This window comes from Gorilla gorilla, chromosome 11 (assembly GCF_029281585.2).
Source record: "Gorilla gorilla gorilla isolate KB3781 chromosome 11, NHGRI_mGorGor1-v2.1_pri, whole genome shotgun sequence".
Lineage (NCBI taxonomy): Eukaryota > Metazoa > Chordata > Mammalia > Primates > Hominidae > Gorilla > Gorilla gorilla.
The window spans coordinates 55,905,445-55,927,486 of NC_073235.2; the positions used below are offsets into that span (position 1 = coordinate 55,905,445).

The 22,042-nt window shown below is 35.4% G+C and overlaps 1 pseudogene; it reads right to left on the reverse strand.

Moving 5' to 3' along the window:
* Window positions 1-5,207: 5,207 nt before the first annotated feature.
* Window positions 5,208-22,042, reverse strand: part of LOC101144168 (tubulin alpha-1 chain-like) — a 28,778-nt pseudogene continuing 11,943 nt past the window's right edge.

Here is a 22,042-nt window from a genome sequence, read left to right on the forward strand (position 1 = left end):
TTCTGAAGGTTACTCATGGACTACTCTGTTAAATCTTACTTGATACCATTTAAGTCTGTATAAAAGTATGAGTACATGGTCAGTTTTATCATGTAAATCAAATATAATGCATTTATAAAATTAAAACTGAATTTGCAAATTTTTGAACAACACACAATGATATGAAACAATGTTCACCATATGAAATTGAATTACAAAAGCAAGAAGTGAAATAATATAGAGTGTAAGATCTCAGTTTTGCTAAAATGGACTTTAAAATTTACTGTAAACTAAATACACAAAAATAGAAAACTTTCTGTGCTGATAACTGTTTCTGCTCTGAGAATAGGGAAAACTTTCTCTATTTTTCTTATATTTCTCTGTCTATTGTCATTCTAAGCTATTTTTAAAATGAACAGAAATTATTTCTATAATCAGAAAAGAAGTAAGTAAATGTTGTTTACACGATGAAGTGAAAAGAAAAAAGTTCTGCCATAGCAGCAGACACAACCCATTTAAAAGTGTTTAATCATTCTAGGTAATTGCTTAAAGATAGTTGCCTATAAATAAACAAGCCTACCACTAAATCTACTGAAATTAGGCCCTGTGTTAGAGTAAGCATATGAATGTTGTTAGTAATTACAGTGGCACAAAAGCAGTCCTCTGGTTTTGTGGTTTATGATTCATAATCATTTATTTTTTTATTCAATATTAAGAAATACCCTGAAAATTACTATTGTCTTAAGAAAAAGAAAATGTACTTGTGTAATCTTTGAAAAAGGCAATGTCCAAAGCCATGTGACTGCTTCTGTTTTATGAGAGATACCCACAGTGTCTCATAGGTCTCTTCCAGACACACTGGAATGGTGCTGATGTAAGAACATTAACAAAGAACAAGCACTGAGCCAAATAATTTAATTATCATTTGTTGACTTCGTCCATCTAAACTACATGAATCTTTATCCCAGTGACACAAAGGCATCGTTTCACTAAAGCTGATGAATAACTGCTTACATATTTTCCCACTGAATACTTAAATTTTGTCTTGTTCGTTTGCATGGTTTTTATAGTTTTGGTTTGTTCTTGCTGTTTTGTATGTTAAAGGCATTCAACTTTTGTCTATCAAGGTTGTGGCAAATATTTTCCTAGACTGCTGATTACCATTCTGTTTATGGTATTTTTTGTAAAATACAGAAGTTAGTTTTTTAGAGGGTTATATCTATTGGTGTTTTTCTTTGTGAATTCTGCTGATTGTATTAGTTGATTCAACAAATATTTATTACCTACTATGTGCCAGATACTCCTCTATGTGATATGATACAACAGTGATCCAAAACACCAAATACTCTTGCCCTCATGGAGCTTGCACTCTTACAGAAGGAGACAGACAATTAACAATTAAAGTACATCCAACTTTTGTAGCACCCGAATCCTGAATCAGTTGTGGGCCGTCTTTAAGAAAAAGAATACAGGACCTTAGAAAGGGACCATGGAAGTGAAGGGCTTCTGAGCATATCACATGGGAATGAGTGATATGGAGACAAAGTGGAGGAGAAAGATAGGAAGTGCTAGGTCAGAAGTAGGGATCACAAATTTTTCAGAGAAGCCTCACTGAGAATGTCAAATTTGAACAAAGACCAAGAGGAGGGACAGAAGCACACAAAGAGGATATCTGGGGAAAAGCATGGTAGGAGAAGAAAAGAGACAGTGCTAAATCCCTACAGGGAGAGAAGGCCACTAATGTTCCAGGAATGAAAAGGAGGTGGGTAGGGCTGAAACAGAGAAAGCCAGAGAAAAATAATAGAAGATGAGTCATAGAGGTACCAAATGAAATTATGGGAGACGGGGAGCAGATGATGTAGGGCCTTGCAGGCCCAGTCAATTTTCTTGGTTTTCTCTCTCTCAGAGTGAGAGGAGGTCACTAGAGGTGAAATGATTTAACTTATGCTTTCACTTAAATTGACAGGTTAAGAATAAACCGTAGGGAGAAAGAATGCAAATAGGGAGATGGATAAGGAGGATATTGCCATAATCCAGGCAAGAGATCATGGTGGCTTGGATGAGTCTGCCTGGGGAATGTGAGGAAATATAATTTGTTTTTGAATATGTCTTGAAGTTGGAACTATCAGGATTTTCTGGTAAAATGGATGTAGGTTGTAAAAAAGGAGAGTCTATGGGTGTTGTTGTAAGTAAATATGGAACTTTAAGTTTATTGAAATGAGAAATTCTTTTAGAGAATAAGCTTTCGGATACAAGACAAATGAGAAGTTCCACTTGGTGTATATTAAATTTGAGATGTCCATTGGATATACGAAGTAAGATTGTCACACACGCAGTTGGAGCTCAGTAGAAAAGTCCAGGATGAATATATACCTTTAAACATCATCAGCATATACTTGGAACTTAAAAGCCATAATATCAGATATGAGTCATATAAATCACTGTAACAGTTAACACGAGGAATAAGCATAGAAATGGGAAGAAACAATCGGAAGATTGAGTCCTTGAAGGATGCCAATGTTTAGGTTAGAAAGATGTGGGAGAACCAGCAAGAGAGAAGGTGCTAGGCAGCAAAATGGCCTTCCAAAGATGCTCACATCCCAGCCTTTCAAAACCTGTTAATATATTTTGGAGAGATTGTCCTGGAGTATCCAGGTGGACCCAGTGTAATCAGAATACTGCTCATAAGAGGGAGGCAGGAGGATCAGAACCAAAGACAGAGATGTGATGACAGAAGCAGAGGTCAGTGAGGTAATATGATTGCTAGAAGGGAGGCACAAGCCAAGGAATTCAAGTAGCCTCTAGAAGCTGCAAAAGACAAGGAAACAAATTCCCCCCTAGCACCTCCAGAAGGTTTGCCACCTTGATATTAGCTCAGTGAAACTCCTTTTGCAGTTTTGACCTCCAGAACTGTAAGATAAATTTGTGTTGCTTTAAACCACTAAGTTTGTTGTAATTTGCCAAGGGAGGGATAGGAAGTAAATGCAGAGACTGAGAAAGGAGTAGTTAGTGAAGTAAACAGATAGATAAGAGAGTGTCATGTCCCAGGGGCCAAATGAGGAAGTGTTTCAAGAAGGAAGTAGAATAATGGTCATTCGATAAACTATGTCAAATGCTGCTTATAGGTCAAGTAAGATAAAGCCTGAGAAATGAACATTGTTTTTAGCAACATGGAGGTCACGGATGACCTTGACAGGAGAAGATTTGGTAGATGGACTATAGAGAAAGCCAAATCAGAATTGGCTTCAAGAGAGTGGAGGGTAGCCGGGCATGGTGGTACATGCCTGTAGTCCCAGCTACTCAGGGGGCTGAGGTGGGAGGATGGCTTGACCCCGGGAGGCAGAGGTTACAGTGTGCCAAGATCACACCACTACACTTCAGCCTGGGCGATAGAGCCAGACCTTGTCTGAAAAGGTAAATAAATAAATAAAGTAAAATAAGGGAGAGTGGAAGGAAGGAACTGGAGAAAGAATTGCTGTGGAGTAGTGACTGCTATGTGCTTCCTGTTTTTCCCATTTTTGAATGAGAGTCTCTTATCTCCATACCATTGATTAAAAAGAAACAACTATTAATTCATACAATGACTTGGATGGTGTATTTGTCCATTCTTACATTGCTATGAAGAAATACCCGAGACTGGGTAATTTGTGAAGGAAAGAGCTTTAATTGACTCACAGTTCCTCAGGGCTGGGGAGGCCTCAGGAAACTTACAATCATGGTGGAAGAGAAAGCAAACATATCCTTCTTCACATGGCGGCAGCAACAAGTGCCGAGCAAAAGGGGCTTATAAAACCATTAGATCTTGCGAGAACTCAATCACTATCATGAGAACAGATGAGGGAAACTGTCCATGATTCAATTATCTCCACCTGGTCTGTCCCATGACACGTGGGGATTATGGGAACTTCAAAATGAGATTTGGGTGGGGACACAGCCAAGCCATATCGGATGTTCTCAAAGGATTTATACTGACTGAAAAAGGCCAGTCGCAAAAATCATATATCCTCCGTGATTCCACTTATTTAACATTCAAAAAATGGCAAAATGATAGAGACAAACAAGAGGTGAATGTTTTTTAGGGATTAGGGAGGGAAGTAGACAAGGAAAGGGTGTGAACAATGAAAGGAATCCTTGTGATGGAACTGTTTTGTATTGACTGTTGTTATAGTTACACAAATTTACATGTGATAAGGCTTCATGGACCTAAATACATGCACACACACATACACACACTACATGAATGCATGTAAAACTAGTGTAAATGGAATTAAGGTCAACAGTTTATATCATTGTCAATTTCTGGTTGTAATATTGTACTTTAGTTATGCTATCGCTGGGGGAAACTAAGTGAAAATTAGTTTCATGTGAATATACAATTATCTCAAAAAGTTAAAAAGAATGGTAGAAATACATCTAAAGTAAATTGACTAAATTTGCAAGTTAAATGGCAAGACTTCTCAAAGTGGATTTTAAAAAAGTAGTCCATCTGTATATAGTTTACAACGGACCTACCTAAAACATAAAGACACAAAATTATGAATGTGAAGAAATGGAAAATTATATTTGAGGTAAATATAAGCAAAGAAAGATGATGTTACTTCTTATAATAATGTTTAAGAAATATATTTTGAAGCCAAAGCATTATTGGGAAAAAAGAAGGTTACAGAAAAATAATAAAAGGAGCAATTCACCAGTCTGCATATACATTTAGTACATATAAGGACTGTAAAGAGCAGGTATACAGGACATTATGAACGTTTTTAATGCCACTGGACCTTATGCTTAAAAATGGTTAAGATGGTAATTTTATGTTGTATGTATTTTTACCACAATGAAAAGAGAAATTGTAAGGTTGATACATTAGAAATCTGTACTCAAGAATTAAAGCATTTTCATTTTTTAAACATGTATGACACTATTAAGAAATAACATATTTTGGCATAAAATGAGTCATACAGATCATGCTTCTACTGATAATTCAAAAAAATTTAAAAGAGGAAAAAATATAGCAAATATGATCTCCATATATATGGAAATTTTATTTTATTTTATTTACTTCAAGCCTTTAATTTGGGACATGATGGAAAAATCTTGTAGGCACACATGGAAAAGTCATGATTACCGCTGAGTGAAAACAATCTAACTGGAAAGATTTAATGCCTGTCAGCTAATGTCAAAGCTGAAATTCTGGAAGTATGACATGCTGCAGGGCTGAAAGGAATGGAAAATTAGTGTTCCCCTTCTTTTTCTTCAACAGAATCCACACCAACCTCCTCATAATCTTTTTCAAGGGCAGCCATGTCCTCACAGGCCTCAGAAAATGCTTCTTCTCCCATCCCCTCACCCATTTCCCAGTGAACAAAGGAACAGTTGGCATAACTCAAGTCAAGCTTGTGGCCCAGGCAAACTCAGGCCTCAGCAATGGCTATGGTGTTGCTCAGCATGCACGCAGCTCTCTTTATGTTGGCCAGATTTCCAGCAGGTACCACAGTGGGAAGCTGGCAATTAATGCCAACTTTGAGGCCAGTGAAACACCAATCCACAAACTGGATGGTGCATTTGGTCTTGTTAGTGGAATAGCAGTAAGTATTGACATATTTGGGAACCACATTACCACGGTGTAGTAGGCTGTAAGCCATGTATTTACCATAGTGAGAGTCACATTTCACCATCTGGTTGCCTGGCTCAAAGTGAGCACTGGTGACCTCTGCTATGCATGGTAGTCTTACCCAGCAGAGATGACAGGGCATATGTGACCAAAGAGAAGAGGATGCAGGAAGAGGGTACCAGGTCAGTCTGGAATTCTGTCAGACTCCATGAAATCTGAGAGAAGCAGTGATGGGGAACACAATCTGGCTAAGAAAGCAGTTAAAGATTAGGGTAGTTTGGGTGCTCAGTATTGGGGTTTCTACAACAGATGCCATAGATGGCCTCATTGTCTACCATGAAGGCACAATCAAAGTGCTGCAAGGTGGTACTGGTGGTGGAATGGAGTTGTAGAGCTCAACTGCAGCTGTGGAAACCTGCAGGGCTGGGTAAATGGAGAACTTCAGTTTAGACTTTGTGGCATAATCAACAGAGAGAAGTGAACCCAGAACCAGTTTCTCCGCCAAAGCTGTGGAAAACCGAGAAGCCCTGAAGACCTGTGCACTGGTGAATCAGCTTGCAAATTTGGTCCAAGACAAGGCCAGTGATCTTGCCAATGTCGTGATGCCCCCAGGCATAGTTATGGGCAGCATCTTCCTTGTCTGTGATGAGCTGCTCAGGGTGGAAGAGCTGGTGGTAGGTGCCAGTGCAAACTTCATCAGTGACTATGGGTTCCAGGTTTATAAACACTGCCCTGGACACAAACTTGCCTGCTCACTGAAGAGGCGTAGAATCAATTTTCTCCTTACCCAGTGGTCTTGTCACTTGGCATTGGGCTATGGTGCTGGATGCTGTGTTCCAGGTAGCAGAGCTCCTGGCAGGCATTGCCAATCCAGACATCAGCCTCGCTAAGGTGGATGAAGATGCACTCACACGTAGTGGCTACAGGTTAGAAAAGCAAAAGTCAGAAGATACTGGGTCTCTGTTACCACCCCTGACATGCTAAGAGTCAAATAGGTAACACATTGTATTTGGAAATTGTTTTTTTTAAAAAAAAGGCATAAATAGCTCATGAAACACTTTAAGAAGAAATGATAATGGAAATTCGAAAATATTTCTATCTGAATGATAATGCAAATGCTGTAAATCAAAATGTGTGGGATTTGGCTAAAACCACAATTAAAAGGCAAAAGCCTTAATTGCGCGTATTAGGAAAGAAGAAAAACTAAAAATCAGCACAACTTCCAGTTTACACAGGCAGAAAAAGAATAATGAAGTCATCCAAAGAAAGTAGAAAGAAGGAAAAAAGTAAAGATGAGAATAGAAGATTTTTAAATGGAAAATAACCAATAGCTATCCCATCAGGGGCTGGAGGGAAGAGGAAATGGAGACATCTGTTCAAGGGGTACATGGTTTATTTACAAAAGATGAGTAACTTCTAGAGGACTGCTGTACAATTGTACTTAACAATACTGCATTGTACACTTAAAAATTTGTCATGAGAGTAAATCTTAGGCTAAGTGTTCTTATCACAATAAAAAAATACAGAAACAGTAGAGTAAAAAGTGCTCAAAGTTAATTCTTTTAAATAAACTAATACAATAGACAAATCACTGGCAGATTAATAAGAGAGAGAGGCTTTAATGAAAACTAGACCACACAATCATAAAATAACATTTTGCCAATTATTTTGAAAATATATTTTTTAAGAAAAAAATACACTTTATGGAATAGATTCAAGAATAAATAAAAGTCTGAGTAATCCTATTAAAATAAATGAAATTAAATCAGTAGTCAACAATTTAAGCATTGGTGGAAAACACAACAACAAAAACGACAATAACAAAGCAAAACCAACAATGACTGAAACAAGCAAAAAACATGTATTCTAAATATATTTACAAGATAATTTCAATAAACAAGGGTTTGATAGTATCTATTTTATTCACACTGTTCTAAAGTAAAAGAAAAAGTAAGACAGCTCCTCAACAATTTTATATTTTGGTAAACTATACTTTGATAAAATCTGTCAGGGATGTTAGTGAAAGAAAATTTCAGATCATTATCTTTTATAAAAATGGATATAAAAATAATAGCTTAAATATTACCAAATATAACAAAGAAAAACATGCACATTTAAATCATGACAAAGAATGATGAATTTTTTTCTTAAGAATGCAAGCATAACAATGTTAAAACGTGATAAATTAACATGTAATTTATCACAATAAGAAATTAACAATTTTTAAAACATATGATTATTTCAATACATGCAGGAAAATCATTCAATAAACTCAGGACTCCTTTATAATATAAACTCTTAACAAATAGGAGTAAGGGACCCTATTTAATATGATAAAAAGTTAGCTACCAAATATTACTTTAACCAAGATACTTTGTAATAAAATATTAAAAACATGCCTTTAAATGGAGAACAAGGCCTCAATGCCTTCTTCTATTCATCATTGTATGGAGTTCCTGCTAAATGGAAAAGGTATGCAAAATAAATTTGCAAGGATTAGAAAAGTATAAAACTGTCATCATTTGTAAAGATTATGATTATGTATATGAAAGTCCAAGAGAAGTTACAGAGAATGGTTATTTAAAAATTAAATTCATATATACAAACAGCAAACAAAAATATAATTTCAAAATATAGCAATTACAGAAGCAACGAGAGTACTAGAAATAGAAGTAACTTCACAGAGGCAAGACTTTAATGAGAAAGTCATAAACCTTTATTGAAAGTTATAAAAGACTTAATTAAATGTAGAGATACATTCTTATACATAAGACTTACTATAACAAATATATGAGTTCTTCCTCCTATTTATCTATACTTTCAAAAAAAAAAAACCCAAGATTTTATCATTTTTATGGAGCATGATAAACTCATCTTAAAACTTATGTTAAAGTGCCTAAAACAGTTGAGACTTTTCAAAAAACAAAAATGATAATGGTCTAGTCATTCAAAATATATTATGAAACTATAGTAAATAAAAATTTAACTGAAAAAGTAATAGATAGAAAAATCCATTTACTGAACAGATCAAGCCATGTATATGTGGGTCCTACCCATGTATATGTGGGTTCTACCCACATATACATGGCTTGATCTGTTCAGTAAATGGTTCTGGGTCAATTGGCTAAACATACAGAAATAACTAAGATCAAATATATCCTTACTTTATATAAAACACACATTTTTCTAATTGCATTAGAGGCATGAAATGAAAAGCAAAACTAGATGTTTAGGAGAAAAAAGATAATATTTTAAAAAATTTTGCTGTGCCTATATTTCTTAAGCAAATTACCCTGAAAAGGATGAAAAATCAATCTGGATATATAGAAGATATTTGCAGTTCAGAAAACCAAAACTCATTAGTGTATGTAATATGCAAATAATTTCTTCCAAACAAGAAAAAGAGAAGCTAGTTATTGAAAATGTTTAGCAAAAGATAATTGATAGAAGAAAGCATAAGCTGCAAATTAACATTAGAAAGAATGTTATATTCCGTTAAGAATATGCAAACTAAAACTGCAATAAAGTAACATTTTATATCCATCAGATTGGCAAAAATAATGTCTGATAAATCCAAGTGTTGGGAAACCAGGTCTCCTATTATCTGTGGTAGCATAAGTTGGTAGAGATATTTGAACAGAAATTTGGTAGAGTAGTTTGGAAGAATTTGTCGTACATATTAAAACTTGTAGCTGCGTTTCCAGAAGTCTTTCATAAACTGCTGCATATGTGCACAAGAAAACATAGAAAGGTGTGCTAATTTCAGCACTGTTTGTAAAAGCAAACACATGGAAATAGCCTAAGAGTTGAAAACAACCTAGGTAAGGGAATGGATAACAAACCATTGTTTATTCACTAGAAAAAATATCAGACAAAAGTGAAAAATAAAAGTGAATGAATTATGTCTACCTACATCAACAGGTATAATTCTCAAAAACATACAATGTTGACTAAAGCAAAATGACACTAGAATACTTAACATTTGATACCATTTATGTAAAATTTTATACATGAAAATAATATTATATATTGCAGTGGATATATTTATGTTTACTAAAAGTACAAAAACAACATAGGTGAATGGAAACACAAACTAAAGAATAGTATTCATAAGGTGTGAGTGGGAAAGAAGAGGTAGGAGCAGGAAGGGCTTTTGTCTTAGTTGTAGACTTTTTGAAAAAATAGAGAAAATTGAGCCAAATATAGAAAAATATTAATATCTCCTAGGCATCAATGGGGCCTATAGTTTTCAGTTATTCCTTTGTTTGCAATATTTTATTATTAAAAATTAAAACAAGAATACATGAAATATTGTGACTGCTTTAAAATTCAGGTTCTATAGGATCACTGAAAACTACATATGAAAACCAAATTATTTGGTTTCAGTGAATGTGTGAAATGCATTTGGATTTTGTGTCATTGATATACTGCATTTAGGAAGAAATAAATTCAATACACAGGAAACTGATAAACGTATGATTTTTATAGAAATAAATATTAAAATGTTTACTTATGAAATCTTGTTCTCCTATTTCCTTCCCTGCTACTCAAATAGAAAAACATGTATCTGAAATCACATATTAAGTCTATGAGAAAATGATATGAAGCACAGATACCATCTCTGTGTAAGTTTTCAGTAATGCTATACATGTAAAAAGTAAATAGTTATTCTTGAAAATAAAGTCAATTTAATATGCCTGATCAATACTGCCCTATGCCATGGTCTAAAAATTTTTATTATTTAAAATGTTACAAAGGCATGATGAACAATTATAATCAATATTTCTCATATTACATTCCATTTGAGTTTAGTAATATGAGATTAGCTTTTTCTTCTTGAGTCATTCTGCTTTACTATCTCATTTTCCTTCAGCAGTAATTATTCCAATTTGTCAGGGTGTTACAGCAAAAATCCAGAAAACATAAAAAACTTCTTAGCTCATCTTGGTGTCCTAAATTTTCTTGGATTTCACCAATTTTGTTTATTAGGTCATACACTGTCTAATTCTATATTAGCTGAGTTTATGATTTAATATTGATAGTGAGAGTGAAAATAATTTGGCCATTACATTACTCCATTAAAATGGAAAGCTCTATAAACACAGCCAGCTCTTTTTAGCTCCATCTAGTCTTTGTTGCCATTAATCAGCATTGGAGATTGAGAGTTTTAGATCATTGTTCTCAAAATTGATACTTGCTCAATTTCATAGCTTCCTTTATGTGTCTTGAAAACACATAAAGTAGAGATATCTAAAGAACAAGACCATAGGGTACAGGATTTCCATCAAGCAGAGGGTACTAATTTGCACATATTTTTATTTTGCTAAATGATTACTACCAAGTGCAGATTCACGCTTTGTACTAAGGTAATGTGGAGAGCTTTCAGGAAGGGCTATCCTGGGTCCAGAAGCTTAATGTGTAGGAAATCCAGTATTACAGATTAAACTAGTCTTGTAAGTCTTTGTTCATCTTTACAGTCTCAAGAAGAGAACTATCATCAAAAGAAACTGAAGTGGTAGTCATTTTATTTACATCACATTCATGTGCATATACTCGGTGCTACAATCTTCAAAATTATGTTTATTGCTAAAATTCTTCCAGAAAACCCAAATCTGGTGTACATTTTATTTCCTTCTTAGATGTTTTCCCTGTTTTGTTGGCATGCACAACTTGAGGTAAGCCTGTTTCATCTTATGAGATTGAAACAAAACTCTTTTTGAGCATAAGTATAGAATTGGACAATTCAGAGCAATTAGTGCTTTTATTGTCTCAGTGGGCTCCTTTGAAATGTTTATAGTAGGCTACATTGTGAAGATATTGTGAAAGTATTTTTATGTTTCAAGATAGCAAACACTTTGAATAAATCAGTAAAAATAAATTTTATTGGAAATTCTTGTTTTCACACACATTTTTGCCTTTTCTGTTGATAACCAAACATTAGAGTGTTGCTCTTTTTTGCAGAATTTAAAGGTGTCTCAAGCAGCAGACTACTAGGATAAATAAAAATTAAAATGTATTTTCCTAGAACACCAGGAAAACATTTTAAATTTGAATTCATTTGGAAATGTATTTGTCTTAAATGTTTTTTGAGTACCTATTCAAAGAATGACTAATTAGGTCCCATTTATTAAACAATAAATGACTCTCGTGTTGCTATCATGGAAGCTACAGTGTAATCAGGATGACCAGGAACATATATAGGAAAAGTTGAAAAATAAGGCTAAATGACAGCAAGAGTAATGAAGATTACCCTCCACTAAGAATATTAATGCCAGAAGATAAGAGGCCACACAATGGGTTGGAGTGGTGAGAAGTTTAGGATGTAAGAAAAATTTTAAGATGAAACTTTTAGAAAAGTGCATTAAATAGGCTAGGGAAGCTGAGAATAGAAGGAGGGGGAAAAATTAATAAAGATTTAGCTAAGAAGACAAGGTCAAAGAAAGATGGGGGAGAAAAGAAATTAGGAGGTTGAGTTAGACATTAGCCTTGGGAAAAAAGATGGGCATGTATTCACAGAGAAATATAGAAAGGAAAAGATAAGTTAAAGTTTGAAATGTTTGGAACTTAGACATTTTTTAAAAGACTCTATTTGACATATTGTTTGCATCATATGAAGTTAAAGGTATTAGACTATTTTTTAATTTATGCACCAGCACATTCATATGGTTTAACATACTCAATCAGCACTTCCTACTTCTAGCTTTCATATCTTGCTTTCCTTTTCTCTAATATGTGAGGTTTTTATCATAGCCTCACATATTATATAGTTTTTTATTTCCTTTCCCAGCTAGAAAATTATTTTAGGAAGACAGGAATTTTTCTGATGTTATTGTTATTGAAAAACCATTGCAACTAGAACTAGTACTTAATATTGTTAAGTGAATAAGTTTGTTTATACTTTTTGTTTTTGCTCCTCATTATTTTTCCTTGCTTTCTAATTAAAGATGATTTTTGGAATTATCAAAAAGTAAGACATGCATTCAATACAGAGTCAAGGATGATCAAAAGCAGTGTTGCTTCCAAACAGGGCCCAACTGAAACCAGGTAGCGTGAATGTGCAGTGGGCAAGGTTGCTGTATTTCTAGGATGAATGCTATGTTAGTCCATTTGCATTTGTTTCTGTAAAGGAATAGCTGAGGGTTATTTGGCTCACAGTTCTGCAGGCTATACTAGCATGGCACCAACATCTGCTTGGCTTCCTGGTGAGGCCTAGGAAGGTTTTACTCATCACAGAAGGCAAAGGGGGAGCAAGTGTGTCACATGACAAGAGAGAGCAAGCAAGGAGTTGGACAGGGGAGCACCACATGCTTTTAAAGAACCAGATGTCTTGGGAATTCATCCCACTCATTACTGCAGGGATGGCACCAAGCCATTCATGAGGGATCTGCTACCATGCCACAAATGCTTTCTTCCCATCAGGCCCCACCTTCAACACTGGGGATCACATTTTAACATGAGATTTGGAGGGAACAAACATCCAAGCTATATCATATGCTCTTTTAAAATTACTATATTATAAAGTGCTCCTTATAAAGTTCCAGTGGTGGACAAAAAATTGAATTGGACATAATTACTAGAAAAAGGAATTGTTTTGTGTAAGAAACAGGCAGGGCCCAGGTGAGGTTTTCCAGCATAGCCATGAGGCTAATGAAGATAGTAGCCATCAGTTGACAGCTGATCCTAGTAAGGAAAAAAACTTCAGCAGGTCTGGGGAAGTGGGAAATTATGTTTGTAAAGGAGAAATATGAAGTTTAAGATAGAGGGGATGGTGATCAAATGGAGTTTGTGGGTTCAATCTTCTTCATATCCAGAGAAATAGTATGCATCTCCTTTACTCTGAAAGAACACTGCTTGGGTTGAATCTTCTTCAAAACCAGGGAAATAGTATGCATCTCCTTTACTCTGAAAGAACACTGCCTGGCCCTATCAAAGTAGGCAACATTCTTGTCCAGTCACCAAATACCCTCTTCTTCCTACCCTGGTTTATGTGCATTTCTTTTTAAATTCTAGTAACCCCTTTCTTACTCCATTAAGTGTCCATATATATTATCTCTTTCTCTTTCTCTCTCTCTTTCATGCAGTACCTCCTGGCATCCATGTTATCACCAATTAAAAGGGTAAAAGGAAAGTTTGCTTTTTTATATTATAAGGATTTCAATCTGACAAAAGGTTTAACTCATTACTTCATAGTTTTCCTTGTGGAAACATATTGAAGAAGACTCAGTCAAAATATTTGTTGGCATAATGTTCATTTTGGGAAATCAGAGCATATCTACTTCCTTTAAATGTCCTGAATCTCGTTGGTATGTCATACAAACAGTTTCTGTGATTTACTGTGAACTTAGTGAATTGAATACCTTTTAATATGATTTTTGTCTATTATTAAACATATGTGTAATTAACTTTAAAGAATTTTAATGTTTTATGAGTTGGGAGTTCATTTGACAAAAAAATGACTGGCATGTGTGAAACATTGTGCTAAATAATCAGAAAAGTAACTTTTCGTAGAGCATGGTTAATTTTTCCTTAACTTAGTAGAGATAGTTATATCATCTTGGCAGTGTTATTCTACAATTTCAAACATCTTCCAGAGAGAAAGCAGCATTAATTAAAAATTCTAGAGCAAAATTAATGTCAGACTTCAAATAAAAATAATTAATTTTCAAAATTTACCCTCCGCTGGTATTTTGAAGTATAAAATTTATTTACCTTATATTATTAAAATAATGACATCTAGCATTTGTAAAATATTATACATTTGCCTTCTTCATCCAAATGTTTTTACATATACTCCTTAATTTTGACAAACTATTTGACTAAGATTTTAAATATAAAAAGGGCAGTAAGCACTTAATATTTATATCATTTTTTAATTCATCAAAAATGTAAATTGTATTCTCACCAGGAGAGTGAGTCACTAATAGACATAAGAATATGTTGTATTTATAATAAATCTTACAGGGATTGCTTTGTATGCATTTAGACTGCAAATGGGAACTACAATCGTGGGAACTGTGTGAATCATTATGTTTCACAGTATGAGATGCCTTGCCTCAACCGTAAGTGATGAGAGTTTTAGATTGGACTTATTAAATGTGTAATTATATACAGAGATAGCAACATGGACTATTGAGGTTTGAGAAGATTTGTACATACTTTGAACCCTAGAGCACATGACTTCTAAGAAACAACTGGAGGCATAATTTTCAAAATAAATAGCCAATTTTAATTTTTTTTTCTGTGGGGGAAACAAAAATTAGTGAAAGTTTGCTAAACTGTTATAGGTTGTGAGTTTTTATGTTACCATCTGCTGTTGTAGCATAATTAGATATTTTAAAAATAACATTTAATTTTGTAACAAGTAGCCCTTTACATATGTGATTTATAAAGTTACACGTGGTGTATTCTTTTGAGATTTTCATTAATACTAATGGCTTCGTGTCCCCTAAAATGCAAATGATAGGTATTAATAGATAGGTAGGTAGGGAGAGAGAGAGAGAGAGACTAAGTCTAGCTTATAATTGCAGGGGGATCACAGATCTCTTGAGTCTTTAAGTATCCATTGATCTCGGATGCTCTGCCATGACAGTTGCTTCATATATTTGAATATGTCAATAAACTGCTTAGATCCTGGGTATAGAGAACTCACCTGAGGATAGTTATGTTATTTTGATATAAGACCCCTGCTTGAGCTACTCATTTAAAATTTTATAAATGAAATAAACTGCTTAAATTGAAATCCTCACCAGCTCTTATATTTCTATATAGGGTTTAAACTATTTAGGATTATAAGGAGGAATGATATTTAAAAGTTGACATAGCCAGGCATGGTGGCTCACGCCTGTAATTCCAGCACTTTGGGAGGCTGAGGTTGGCGGATCACAAGGTCAGGAGTTCGAGACCAGCCTGGCCAACATGGTGAAACCCCATCTCTACTAATAATACAAAAATTAGCTGGGCATGGTGGCACATGCCTGTAATCTCAGCTACTCTAGAGGCTGAGGCAGGAGAATCACTTGAACCTGGGAGGCAGAGGTTGCAGTGAGCTGAGATTGTGCCACTGCACTCCAGCCTAGGCAACAGAGAGAGACTCTGTCAAAAAAAAAAAAAAAAAAGTTGACATAATTAGGTATACTCTATTTTACTAGGACAATTTTTACTGATGTTATAGTTGCCTAGTTTAAGTTAATAACCTAATTTTGCCCTTTCTTTTTTGTCTTAGGCCTTGAGCATCTTTCCAGATTTTTTCTGCTGAGCTCAGCATTATTTTGGCTTTGAAACTCAATGTGATAGAGGTGATCGTGTGGCATGCCATGTGTAGATGTCTTTCAGCTAATAAATGACCATCCTAAAACTGAGCTTGTCAATAGTGGCTTTTCAGATGAGAGCAGGGACAGAACCTTACCTAGGTGTACACTTGGCTTGATTTAAATTACAATTGCACAAAAACAGCAAAGAAGTTAGCAGTAGTTTTGCCACTTGGTTCTTGAGACCATGTTCATCTGATTACAAAAGACACAGCAAGTGCTGGTCAACCTCCTGCTCCCTTTCTAGGCTTCTAGCCCCTCATTTTGCCTTACGGGAGAGCTCTACTGGACAGAAAATTAGCATGGGATTGGAGGCCATTCACCAGCTTTCTGCATCTGTCAAATCATGGAGAGGGTTTGCCTTTTTCAGATCTTTGTGAAAGGGATCACCCATTTCTTTTAAACATCTAATATATTTCACACAGAATGGCTATAAAAAGTAATCAGTTACATGTATAACACTATTGCTTTCTCAACAATCAGTGAAGACAGTTGAATTTACAGCCAGAAGACAATCACATTATATTGGACCACATATTCATACTTCATTTATTTCTCCCTCAAGTACTGCAGCTGTAATAGCTCCTGAAGCTTTAAAAAATATGCAAGAACATTTTAAACTTCCAGGAACACTCAGACTTCAAACTACTTTTTCTTCTTTTATAACATCTTTAAATAATTAATTTTTTTTGTTTCTTTTTTAGTGTTCTGGTTTGGGAAATATTAAGATAACTGGAAATGGGAAAAAAAAGAAGGAATTTGTGATTTTTCAATTTCCATGAAATCAACAACCTTGCTTCCTAGAGTGGATTCTTACAGAGGTCAATAGTACACTTATGTGTTGTTGAAAATTGTTAGCACTCCTATCTAAAAGCCACAGGATAGTATTCCAAAGATTGTGAACAACAACTCTAGGGCTCCCAGGGATCCTCAGTTGCTGTTACCACCAGTGGATTTTTTTCAAAAGCATTTTTAAGAAATGGTCATAAACAGGAATCAAATGGTTTGGAATGAATCTGTTTTGTTGGAAGAAGGGGTTTAATTAACTTTCGAGCTGCACAAATTAATCTGGACTTTAGTGAGGGCCTGAAAATTGATTAAAATGTGAGCACCTTTTCAGAAAGTATTTGACCAGGAAATAAATTCATTTCTTCAAGGTCAGTGACCCTACAAGTTGACAAGTGATTCAGATTAATACACACTTGGGTTTCAAGTTTCACCTATTGCTTGGCAGAAGCTTCTGCCCCATCCCCCACCCCCAGTGCTGCTTGTCATCCACCTGATCTAGTTGTCACCTTTTCTTCTGGACTGTTTTTCTGACAGAAACCCTTTGCAGAGTTTTTGGCGGGGGTAGCGGGGGAGGTGGTTGGGGGGCATTGCAATCAGTGCAATGTTTCATTTTAGTTGTTTTATTGAAGATTTAATCAACATTATGATTTAAAAATAAGGCAGAAAATAACTTCACCTAGATTAAACTTACCTCTTAAAGATAATAAATGTCCATCAAACAGAATGATTTATAAAATAGTTTCATAAAATCCCACTTGATTTAATGATCTACCTAATTTTTGCAGTGTCTTTTATTTTTTCTTCTTGGGGGCTAAACACACATAACACGCACTCATGCACGTGCACACACACACAGGCATATACATAGACACTCCAAGCATTTGGAGACTCTCCTCTATATTATCTAGTAATACAAGCTCGGAGGTCAAGTCTTACTGTAAGAGAATATGGAAATAATTAGAGAAATTTTGTGTGAGAGTAAATGAAGAGACTCACTATTTATTCTAAGAAGAGAGGAAATTGTAAAAATAAGTCTCATCATTGATTTCAAAGGAGAACTTGAAACAGGATTCAATCTTGCTACCCTCATTTTAAAAATAAGAAATTGTGGTCTTAGAAGGTTCTGATCTACCACATTCTTTCATAGTTCACATGAAGTGGCAATGGGATGATTTAAGGTGTTTTTATTTCCCCTTGATTTAATGTCAAGTATAATTTAGTGGACAATTATATGCAATACCTTTGATAATTAATTTTCCACTCCAAATTAGGCTTTGGCAATCCTTCTCTTATCCTGGTGTCATTATTCTTATAGAATAATGCACACGTTAACTTTGTTTTCTTTTCTCTTTCCCTATTAATGCTTGTTTTTTCAAATAAATATTAACTATTCCACATAACTTCTAAGTAAAGTTTCAGACTTTAATAATACATTTTTTTAATTACAGAGTCAGCATATTCTTTGCAAAAAAAAATCCTTAGCAAATACCTAGAGAAGGTAGAGTTTAGCGGAGCAGGAATTTTCTTCATTTTTTAAATTAAAAAATTGAACCAACTCTCCATGTACTTCAACAACTTTTCGCCCTCAAAAGAGAAGAGTTTTAACATCATTAAATGCAAACATATATTTGAAAAAATTAGAAATAATGGCCTTATCAGATAGTTACTTATACTTTTTTAAATTTTATTATTATTATACTTTAAGTTTTAGGGTACATGTGCGCAACGTACAGGTTTGTTACGTATGTATACATGTGCCATGTTGGTGTGCTGCACCCATTAACTCGTCATTTAGCATTAGGTATATCTCCTAATGCTATCCCTCCCTGCTCCCCCCACCCCACAACAGTCCTCGGTGTGTGATGTTCCCCTTCTTGTGTTCATGTGTTCTCATTGTTCAATTCCAACCTATGAGTGAGAACATGCAGTGTTTGGTTTTTTTGTCCTGGCGATAGTTTGCTGAGAATGATGGTTTCCAGCTTCATCCATGTCCCTACAAAGGACATGAACTCATGATTTTTTATGGCTGCATAGTATTCCATGGTGTATATGTGCCACATTTTCTTAATCCAGTCTATCATTGTTGGACATTTGGGTTGGTTCCAAGCCTTTGCTATTGTGAATAATGCTGCAATAAACATACACGTGCATGTGTCTTTATAACAGCATGATTTATAATCGTTTGGGTATATACCCAGTAATGGGATGGCTGGGTCAAATGGTCTTTCTAGTTGTAGATCCCTGAGGAATCGCCACACCGACTTCCACAATGGTTGAACTAGTTTACAGTCCCACCAACAGTGTAAAAGTGTTCCTATTTCTCCACATCCTCTCCAGCACCTGTTGTTTCCTGACTTTTTAATGATCACCATTCTAACTGGTGTGAGATGGTATCTCATTGTGGTTTTGATTTGCATTTCTCTGATGGCCAGTGATGATGAGTTTTTTCATGTGTTTTCTGGCTGCATAAATGTCTTCTTTTGAGAAGTGTCTGTTCATGTCCTTCGCCCACTTTTTGATGGGGTTGTTTGGTTTTTTTCTTGTAAATTTGTTTGAGTTCATTGTAGATTCTGGATATTAGCCCTTTGTCAGATGAGTAGGTTGCAAAAATTTTCTCCCATGTTGTAGGTTGCCTGTTCACTCTGATGGTAGTTTCTTTTGCTGTGCAGAAGCTCTTTAGTTTAATTAGATCCCATTTGTCAATTTTGTCTTTTGTTGCCATTGCTTTTGGTGTTTTAGACATGAAGTCCTTGCCCATGCCTATGTCCTGAATGGTATTGCCTAGGTTTTCTTCTAGGGTTTTTATGGTTTTAGGTCTAACATTTAAGTCTTTAATCCATCTTGAATTAATTTTTGTATAAGGTGTAAGGAAGGGATCCAGTTTCAGCTTTCTCCATATGGCTAGCCAGTTTTCTCAGCACCATTTATTAAATAGGGAATCCTTTCCCCATTTCTTGTTTTTGTCAGGTTTGTCAAAGATCTTATAGTTGTAGATGTGCGGCATTATTTCTGAGGGCTCTGTTCTGTTACATTGGTCTGTATCTGCTTTGGTACCAGTACCACACTGTTTTGGTTACTGTAGCGTTGTAGTATAGTTTGAAGTCAGGTAGCGTGATGCCTCCAGCTTTGTTCTTTTGGCTTAGGATTGACTTGGCGATGCGGGCTCTTTTTTGGTTCCATATGAACTTTAAAGTAGTTTTTTTCCAATTCTGTGAAGAAAGTCATTGGTAGCTTGATGGGGATGGCGTTGAATCTATAAATTACCTTGGGCAGTATGGCCATTTTCACAATATTGATTATTCCTACCCATGAGCATGGAGTGTTCTTCCATTTGTTTGTATCCTCTTTTATTTCATTGAGCAGTGGTTTGTAGTTCTCCTTGAAGAGGTCCTTCACATCCCTTGTAAGTTGGATTCCTAGGTATTTTATTCTCTTTGAAGCAATTGTGAATGGGATTTCACTCATGATTTGGCTCTCTGTTTTTCTGTTATTGGTGTATAAGAATGCTTGTGATTTTTGCACATTGATTTTGTATCCTGAGACTGCTGAAGTTGCTTATCAGCTGAAGGAGATTTTGGGCTGAGATGATGGGGTTTTCTAGATATACAATCATGTCATCTGCAAACAGGGACAATTTGACTTCCTCTTTTCCTAATTGAATACCCTTTATTTCCCTCTCCTGCCTGATTGCCCTGGTCAGAACTTCCAACACTATGGAAGTGGTGAGAGAGGGCATCCCTGTCTTGTGCCAGTTTTCAAAGGGAATGCTTCCAGTTTTTGCCCATTCAGTATGATATTGGCTGTGGGTTTGTCATTGATAGCTCTTATTATTTTGAGATACATCCCATCAATACCTAATTTATTGAGAGTTTTTAGTATGAAGCTTTGTTGAATTTTGTCAAAGGCCTTTTCTGCATCTATTGAGATAATCATGTGGTTTTTGTCTTTGGTTCTGTTTATATGCTGGATTATGTTTATTGATTTTCGTTTGTTGAACCAGCCTTGCATCCCAGGGATGAAGACCACGTGATCATGGTGGATAAGCTTTTTGATGTGCTGCTGGATTCGTTTTGCCAGTATTTTGTTGAGGAATTTTGCATCAAAGTTCATCAAGTATATTGGTCTAAAATTCTCTTTTTTTGTTGTGTTTCTGCCAGACTTTGGTATCAGGATGATGCTGGCCTCATAAAATGAGTTAGGGAGGATTCCCTCTTTTTCTATTGATTGGAAGAGTTTCAGAAGGAATGGTACCAGTTCCTCCTTGTACCTCTGGTAGAATTCGGCTGTGAATCCATCTGGTCCTGGACTTTTTTTGGTTGGTAAGCTATTAATTATTGCCTCAGTTTCAGAGCCTGTTATTGGTCTATTCAGAGATTCAACTTCTTCGTGGTTTAGTCTTGGGAGGGTGTATGTGTACAGGAATTTATCCATTTCTTCTAGATTTTCTAGTTTACTTGCATAGAGGTGTTTGTAGTATTCTCTGATGGTAGTTTGTATTTCTGTGGGATCGGTGGTGATATCCCCTTTATCATTTTTTATTGCGTCTATTTGATTCTTCTCTCTTTTCTTCTTTATTAGTCTTGCTAACGGTCTATCAGTTTTGTTGATCCTTTCAAAAAACCAGCTCCTGGATTCACTGATTTTTTGAACAGTTTTTTGTGTCTCTATTTCCTTCAGTTCTGCTCTGATCTTAGTTACTTCTTGCCTTCTGCTAGCTTTTGAATGTGTTTGCTCTTGCTTCCGTAGTTCTTTTAATTGTGATGTTAGGGTGTCAATTTTGGATCTTTCCTGCTTTCTCTTGTGGGCATTTAGTGCTATAAATTTCCCTCTACATACTGCTTTGAATGTGTCCCAGAGATTCTGGTATGTTGTGTCTTTGTTCTCGTTGGTTTCAAAGAACATCTTTATTTTAGCATTCATTTTGTTATGTACCCAGTAGTCATTCAGGAGCAGGTTGTTCAGTTTCCATGTAGTTGAGTGGTTTTGAGTGAGTTTGTTAATCCTGAGTTCTAGTTTGATTGCACTATGGTCTGACAGACAGTTTGTTATAATTTCTGTTCTTTTGCATTTGCTGAGGAGTGCTTTACTTCCAACTATGTGGTCAATTTTGGAATAGGTGTGGTGTGGTGCTGAAAAGAATGTATATTCTGTTGATTTGGGGTGGAGAGTTCTGTAGATGTCTATTAGGTCTGCTTGGTGCAGAGCTGAGTTCAATTCCTGGGTATCCTTGTTGACTTTCTGTCTCCTTGATCTGTCTAATGTTGACAGTGGGGTCTTAAAGTCTCCCATTATTATTGTGTCGGAGTCTAAGTCTTTTTGTAGGTCACTCAGGACTTGCTTTATGAATCTGGGTGCTCCT